Raw genomic sequence first — 8,857 nt, 5'->3', positions numbered from 1 at the left:
GTTTTTGACCTCAGCTGTGCTCCTGCCCACCGTACTATGCAATGATAATAAGTTTCACACTGTCGTTTTTGTGTTGGTGATGAATGCCAGCTGCAGTGGATACTGAAGGCTCACATTTCCTCAGCTCAGAGGCTTTCAAGATCCTTAGTTGTACTGGTGGCTTGTGTGTCTTGAGAGTGGATAACCAGGAAGGCACTGACTTTTCATGTACATCAGGAGCAGCTGAGACCCAGGTAAGAGAAAGCATCTGTCAGTCTCTACAAGAGTCAGCCAGCATTTACACCCTGTTACTGTTTGTCACTTCTTTTTGTGCCATATCTAACTTGGATTAATCCTGCTGAGCAGAGATGCATCATTCAGTCTTCATGTGTGTGTCAAGGGACACACAAATGTCCCTGCCTGGACAGAAAGATAATGACAAAGGGAGGAAAAATGACCATCTTTGGTCTGTCAGGCAGACAGCAAATAGTTTGCTATTCCAATTATCAGAGCAGCAAATTTCCTTGGAGCATGTAAGTTGTGCATTACTATGCAGCTCTGAGAGGAAACTTTGCCCTTTGATTGTTTTCCAAAGAAATGTTCTCAATTTCTTTTCTGCCAAATTCATATTACAGATCATGCTAACAAATTTTCCCAAGCCTTCTTGACCTTCTCCCTCCTTTCCAGTAGTAAAAGAAATTTCACTCATGGCAGGGAGATGTTGAAGATTGCTAAATTTTGCTGATTTAGGAACAGACTGAATGAAACAAGCTTAAAAATATGTAGATAGCACATTTCAGAATGCAGTTAGCTCCGCTGGTAAGGAAAATGAAACTTGTGATAATTCTGCTGTTTGACAGTGTTTTAGAAAATTGCCTGCTAATGGGTGGGTGGGGAGGCTGCACATGCTCCCTTATGATGATGGCAGAAGTGTGTGTATGGCCCTGGGGAGCCCTGATTTGGGAGGATATTGGTTTTGATTTCTTTTTCTCCTTATTTTTCCAGTAAATCTGTGCCTGTTCTAGCCGAAGTAAGACAAGGTAACAGCAATACTTTGCTTCAAACGAGGTGTTTTTATGTTGATTGGAGCTTGGGGGGCTCAGTGTTTAGTAGCACCGTTTCCTCTGTAACTGACTAATTTGTAAACAACTGAGTGAGCCTGAGAGGCCTCCAGTTTGAGTTAGGATTTTGGGGTGTTTTCTGAATTAACAAGGTGAGAGGAAGACACCCCTTTGCTGTGCTTCCCTGCTTTTGACAGTTCTGGTATGCAGTCATCACAGTGTAGTTTTGCCACTAACCCATTTTTCACTAGAGTTTTCTTACCCAGTATCTGTCTGGATAAAAGAGGGATGCAGATTTTTGTGTTGGTTTTGCTCTGAGACCCTTCCAGCCTTTTTTTGAAATGCCACATTTCGACTTAACAAATCGTTGGATCATGCAGTTCTGATGCCCCAGAAACCATTTTCAGTGCCATACTACAAAAGCAGGACTGATACAGATCTCCTGACTGCATTTCAAAGACATACCTTTGGATGACAGGGTTGCAGATGAGGCTTTAATTCTTTAGAACTCAGTGGGAAGATGTTCATTTACTACCAAAGGCTCTCACTTTAATTTTTGTATCTTCTACTCCAATTTTCTGTGAGTAATATGGATATGGGGGCTGATCTTCTATTAAAGTAGGGGGATCAGTTATTCAAGTGAATTCTTTTGCTATCAATGCCAATATTTCTGTGAAATTATTATGATGTAGGGCTACATGAAGGTATGTCTTTGTAATATATGTCAGCTTTCAATACTGTCTCTCAAATATAAATTATGAAGAAGATTTTTAAGCCCGTGATCTCAGTTTTAGTAACTCCCTACTCAGACAAAATGTTCCTTGATCTCACTAGGCATATTTACCATGGTGTGACTCAGGTGTGCCAGAGCTGGGCTGGGGCAGCAGCTGCAGCTGGAGGGGAGCTGGGCAGGAGCCAGGACAGCCGGATGAGCCCCTGCTACTCCAACATGCTGAAAGGTGGCTGCCACACCACGGGGGAGCCTCACTTCTGCTGAGGGTTTTCTCTGAGTAAAAACAGAGTTTTAAGCATGAATCCATCAGGCTCAAAGAGAGAATTGGGATCTGTTTGCACATCCCTGCATTGCATTCTGAGCAGGTTAAACACGTGTATGTGTGATGGTATTGAGAAACGGAGTGATTTAGATGGATGCACATTATTCCTCAGCTCTGTGTCAACAATCAAAAATGAGCTTTTGGATTTATTAGTTCCCAATCCTGCACCTATCTTAAATCATTACCATATAATAAGGACTCTATATGGTGCATTGTCAATAAAACCTAATATTGAGAAGATTACCAATCGTCTAGTGCAAATGGAGAGCACTGTAAATGATTTAGAGAATACGTGTCAAACGTTAAAGCTGTCTAATACCTTCTAAAGTAGGTTGATACTCATAAATCTAAGATAAACGACCTGTAAAACCACTTAAGAAGAAATGATACTCATTTAATCAGGCTTCCAGTGGAAAGACTGGGTAGGAGAGCAATTCATAAGGAATTATGAAATCTCTTCTAATTCAGGACTTTGTTGATACAGAATGCATTTGAAACATACATTTGATAAGCAATTTTGGTTACTTGAAACTACTGTTGTAATAGCACTAAATTATGGCCCCACTGAAAAAAGATCAAAGGACATTTTTTTATGGTTTATTGAGCTCTTATTTTTCCAGATTCAGCACTGTGTGTATCAGATGGAGATATAAAAAGTATTCATTGGAACTACTGTTTTGCTTAATTACAGGGATGTGGTGTTGAATTGGCTTCTGTTGGTGTGGCTGTCCATACTCACTGATAACAGTAGATTCATTATTGCATTTTCCTGAGAGGAGCAAGTCATCATTTACTGGGACAAGCCTGGTAACAAATATAGTGAAACAATCTCCCATGTTTTCACAGAGCTGAGTGTTAACTTGCGCGAACTTGGTCTGTTGAGTTTAGTGGTCTTTTCTACTTTTTTTCCCCCTCCAGACCCACTTGAAGGGTGGCTAAATATGTGTGGCAGAAAAATTAGATCATGATTTTCACTACCAAAGGTCTGATTCTTCAGTTCTTGCACAGACAAAACTTCCATTCCCTTCAATATGTTTTTAAGGCTACTTGTTAATTCCTGCTCATTCTTTTGGCTCTGTGAGTGCCCAGAGCTCAGCGTCACTGCCAGCATTTATTAGAAGTTGACGCAGAGTTTTTCTTGAAGCAACTGTAGTGGTATATTTAGCCATGGAGCAATCTTTCCAAAGAGCACTGTGCTGTGACTCATGTGACTGCTGCTCTGCTGACCCTAGCAGACTTACTCATCGTTTACATAGTGGCAAACAAGATCAGGTTCTGGCTTGATGCCTTATTTCCCTTGATGCAATAAATGTGCTGCTTGCACATGCATTTTACTTCAATTCACGTATTTTAAGATAAACTGGGAATCCAACTTCTTTTTTCTTACTGTGAAAAATAAGGGTGCTTAACTGCTTCTCTGAGTGGAATTGGTGAATGACATGCAAATGCAGCTCAACCCTATGTAACTTGTTTGTACTGCAAAAATAACCATGGTTATAACCATGATTATGGTTAAAATGCATTATCCATCACCTCCTTTCTTCTTCCTTGCTCTCGCAGAGAGCAAAACATAGATGCCAGCACACCTATGCAACAGCTGTAGTCTCACCCAGTCATAGCAGTAGTGTTTGGAATGGTTGAGTTTGTAATGAGCAGGGAGGGCAACCTTGGCAGCACATTCCCACTGGTAAATTTTTGAGATACTGAAGTCTATCTAAAAAAAATCTTGTTGATTTACTTTCTACTTTCTTCTCAGCTGGCATAAAGAGTCATTTTATAAAATACTAGTTAAACCGAACATACATTAAAGATCATTTCAGAAATCTGTCAGCCTCAAGAACATTGCTTTTCCATTTCCTGAGAATACCTTGGAGTAACTGGCTTTGCTACTCTGAAGCAGAACAGCTGTTGTGTGTATGTGTTGTATTTGCATTGTGTGGGGCAGGATATTTGTTATTAGTTTGAAAAAAAGAAAAATCAGCGGCAACAGCTGGATTGACTTTCACCTGGTAGTTACAGGATCTGTTGCATTTTGCTGTTGACAGAGAGCAGAGGAAAATTCACACATGATTGAGAGCTGGAGAAGCCTCTGCGAGCTGGGAGCTTAAGCCTTCCATCATGTAAAATGGCTTGTGAAGGGTGAAATTGCTTGGAGTTGATCAATTTTTATTTAGGTGTCAGTGCTTTTTAAAATCTATGGGGTTTTTAAAACAAACTCTAAGGGATAACAGAAGGAGGGTGATGCTGGATAACTGGCTATTAGTTATTTTATGGCAGTGCAGTAATAGTTATGTTATGGCAGTCAGGTAACTAGTTGACCAGTTATTCAGTGGCAGTTAACCTGGGAGCTGCAGATGGCTGGGACTGGATGAGCTATCAGTGGTCTGTGCTGTTGAATCATAAAGCGCACTCAACAGGCAGTCGGGCTGGGGGCATCATGCACCAGCTGCAAACCCAGCCCCAGGAGGCCTTAGCAGGGCTGAGGACCTGCCCCTCCTCTGCCACATGTGGGAGACCCCCATTCCTCACTCACAAGCAGTTAAATCACATATGCACTCCTCAATTATAATTAAATTAAAATCTCACTAATTTGGCAGCATACCTATCGTGCTCTATCCTAGCAAGAAACTGTTATTTCTTCTTTTATTCTTTTTTGCTTGAAACCCAAGCCATCAATGACTTTCAAAGAAAAAGGAGGGTTTTTTCTTTAGAAAAAATTCTATTCAAATTATTCATGATTTCTATCAAGAAGGAACCTTTCCTCTTTCAACTAGCAAAAAAAGGGGGAGTTTGATCTTCCTCGAAATCATTTGAGAACCTTGTACATTTCTTTCCAGAACTAAAACTTTCTTACAAAGCTTTGGATATTCAGTGGAATAATGCCTATTACATAATTGAAGCTCAATACAATACCTTGGGGCTAATAAATGGTCTCCTGGTTCTCTAGAAAATGTAATAGATCATAATAGTTCTTACTGGGACTAGGCCAGGCACAAATGACAAAGTTGCTTTTGAAAGTGAGTTGTGGCCAGAAATACTCTTGGACCAAAATAATTCTCTTGACTGTCAGGGGGACATTTACTTCCTTTAATTTTCAGCCTAGATTTTATGTTGATCCTGTGCACCGAATAAAATCAAGCCCAACAGAGCTGCTACTGCAGCTGGTACAGCTGTAAATGTGAAGAAGGCCATTTAAGACAACTCTGTTTCACTGACTATGTTATTTGGAAAGTATGCAGATTATATTAAAAATGGCTTGATATGTCTTTATTGTGTGTAGTTTTTTTTTAAGGAAGCAAAAGATTCTTCACTATTGAGTAGTTTATTAACATTTCTGATGGCAGCTCTTTTACTTAGAAAATAATTGTTCTATTGTATGCTGTGAAGCTGCCTGTAAACAACTGGCAAAGGAGTACACTGGTTTGTATTCTGCATGAAGAAAAAATCAAATTCAATTGATTTATCAAAGGGGACATTCTTTGATGGAAGGGAGCCTTTTCAAACTTTATTAAAAATATTGAATAAACCATGAGCAATCAAAGTTCATAATATGAACTCCTGCTTTTACTTGAATACAGTAAACCTTCAGAATAACTCATAAAGCAGGAGATGAGATGTCTAATAAAAAGAAATGCTCAGAGCAGCCTATTTCCAGACCTCTCTCTTGGTCTGGATCTTGGCTACACAATTGCAGTCCCACTGATTTTACTGGAGTCACTCTGTGTTTCCACTGGAGAGACTGGTAATAAGAATTGAGACTTGAACCTTTTTTCTGTGACCAATTCAGAAGTATCCGTGAAAAGACTGCCTGTCTTTTCATTGAGGGTTTTTCCGTCATTCTGAAAGAAGAAATGAGATTGCAGTCAGCAAAGCTGCACAGTGATTAAAGATAATCTAGGTATGACCTGCAGGCTGAGTGACTGTCCCCTCTGTTCTAGGAGGAAAGCAATCATATGGCCAAATGCAGGATGGCTGGTGGGAGTGAAAACAAGTGAAATGGAAATTCCCAGAGCTGCAGAGAAAACAGAACTCAAACAGGTGGGATAGTATGTCTCTGTCCTGCAATCAGCACTGAAATCATGGGCCCAGTGTGAAATACTATGTGTAAAGCTCAAGTGTGTTAGAAAATAAAATGCTCATATTTAGCAGCAAGAAAACGTTAGTGGTATTTTGATATAAAGGATAAAACAATTGAGGATAATAGGATAACAGTAACTGAAGGTATACAGGCAAAGAGTGAAGGAGAGGAAACAAACACTCTGATTGATCAGGGCACAGTAACCTGATGTCATTTCAGTTGGGACACGAGGTAGAGCGCACTCAGCATGTTCGTATTCCAGGCAGAGGTCAGGCTGCACCTTCCAGGAGGATTTTCACAGCCACACCCAACAGGGAAGTAGAGGTGGGTACTTGCTGCCTGGGGTACCTCTGGCTGGAAGGTGGGATGGAGAGCTGGGAGAAGACACCTGGTGGTGCCCAGCACAGCCTGTCAAAGACCTTTGCTCTGAAGGGAGCAATTCATAACTTTTTAGAGTAGCACCCCAGGCCCAACAGAGGTGAAAAACCCCAAACCAACAAAAAACCAAAATAAACTCCCACCCTGAGAGCTTTTGCAGGGGATCTATCAGGAAAACCTCTGTCCCTTGTGGGTTTTTTGCTCTGGAAATGAAGCAAAGAGATTTGCAGTGAAGACCCTTTGTCAGTCCCCAGCCAGGTTAAATATAAAACCTCTAAAACTCTTGATTAGTTGTTTGGGTCAAAAGAGATCATATGCTATAAAAAAGCTGCCTTCCTGCATGTCATCCCATCCTGTGCAGCACTGCTGTGGAAAGGGCTTATCCTAAATACTCCATTCTGGTATAGCAGCACATGAAAAAAAAAAAAAAAGACACTTTATTAAAAAAAGAAGCTCTTTCAAAGAGTGACAGATGAATGTAGTGACAGATTAATATAAAATTTAAAACCTGAACATTATCCTCTAAGGGGAAAAAGCTCCTAAATACAGGTGCAAAACAAAAATGGCAGAGCAAAACCTCTGACAATGCCTTGCACAGAATCATTTATTAGGTCCCTGTAAGTGATCATTAACATGAAACTTACATTTAATCTAGTATTCAACCATTCCCTTTCATCTTCCAGCTCCGCGTGTTTGTGGGAGACAGTGGTCCTTCAAGCTGCTTTTTTCTCACTGGAGTCAATGTGCAGGGGACATAGGTCAGAGAAGGGAATTTGAATAGCCCTGTTTCAAGCTCATCTCTCTGATTCTAGCTTAGACCAAAAGAGGAAAATGATCACTTCTTCTTTAGAGCTGAGCAAATTCTTTCCAAACCAAATAAGCCCTCAGCTGTCCTGTCAGCAGTACAGCCCTTTGGGTCAAAGCACAGGGGAGCAGTGTGTGAGCTGCAGTGGGCTCAGGGGTGCACAGAAATACTCCATTTCACTGCATGGATGTGCTCTTTCTGGGATGTTGGCAACAGCATATGGGCTGGCTGCAGCAATTATTTACTTGTGCTGCTATTGCCAAAGCACCCAAGCAAGAGATTTCTAAACTAGCCCCATGTATCTGCCACACAGTGGTGTGTGGCCATCACTGACATGGTTGCACTGTGAACTCAGCTCAGTATCCTGGATTTCTGATGAAAACTGTTGCACACCTGGAGTAATATCTAAAGCCTCCTCTTTGACCTGCTCCTAGGACTGCCTAGCTCAGGGAGGCTGGTAAGATGTGAAATTGCCTCCCCTTTTACAAGAACATGGTTCACTGCTCCTCTAGGCCATGTTAGCACCTCTCGACAAATGTGGGTTGATGGCACAAGTATGGTAATCACTTTGGAGGTGTCCAAAACTCTGAGTGCTTTTTTCCATGTATATCCCTTTGTGGTGTATGCCCAGCTGCCCTGGCAGTCTGCACTGCAGATTTCAGTGAGTGGAAAAAGCATTTCAAATTGAAAGGAGGTATTTTAAATACAGTCAGAAACAACATATAAAATGAACTCAAACAATTCCACATAAAGTCCTTTGTTATATTCAAAGCACTTTCCCAGCTTGACATCTTTGCTTTTTTATATCAAATATAAAATTCAAAATGTTATATTCCAGGGCAGTATCTGGATCTAAAATATAAATATATTGAACCCCAAACAACCTTTTTTGTGCTACTGCTTTGAAACAGGACCTGAAGTAAACTCATTGTAAAGATCCAGAATATTATCAAGAAAATTCTACTTATCAAACTTTTCCTCCCTGTGTTCTTGTAAATAAAGAACTTCCCTGAAGCAAGCATGAGGAGCTCTGATAGCAGTGAGGAGCAGCCTGAGTGTGGATGGCTGTGGGCAGCAGTTCATGACTGCTTGGGGATGAGCATGAGATGCCTCAGGTGTCCCTTGCATGGCTCAGAACAAGTCAGCCCTGCTCCTTGGGAACGGGGCAGAGAGCTGGAGAGAGGAAGCTCAGTCCCATCTCCCAGGAGAACATCCAGGTTTGCACAGTGAAGGCTGGCACAACCCTGCAGGGCCTGGCAACCCTTCTGTTTCCTGACACCATTTTCTACAATGCAAAAGGTCAGTGGAAATGGTCTGTTGTGGTTCTATGCCCAAAAGGTTGGTTGCTGCTTTCTCTACTGCTAATTGCTGGTTTTAAATGGCTTTGAAATGACCTCACAGTAACTGAGTGCAGGTTTGGGTCCTGTGTGTACAAAGCAGTTGAAGTGAATCAGCTCAGGGATGTTTGGAATAGGCATAGCTGGCAGCACACAGCAAAGCG

The 8,857-nt window shown here is 41.2% G+C and overlaps 1 long non-coding RNA gene across 1 annotated transcript; it reads left to right on the top strand.

Annotated features, from left to right (window-relative positions):
- Positions 1-213: 213 nt before the first annotated feature.
- LOC110473099 (uncharacterized) lies at positions 214-8,403 on the top strand. The gene is made up of 3 exons (XR_002465819.1): positions 214-233; positions 6,034-6,133; positions 8,359-8,403. It is a non-coding gene; the product is annotated as an uncharacterized LOC110473099 (long non-coding RNA).
- The last annotated feature ends 454 nt before the right edge of the window (positions 8,404-8,857 follow it).

Source organism: Lonchura striata, chromosome 7, assembly GCF_046129695.1.
Source record: "Lonchura striata isolate bLonStr1 chromosome 7, bLonStr1.mat, whole genome shotgun sequence".
NCBI lineage: Eukaryota > Metazoa > Chordata > Aves > Passeriformes > Estrildidae > Lonchura > Lonchura striata.
This window is presented reverse-complemented; position numbering and strand designations above follow the sequence as displayed.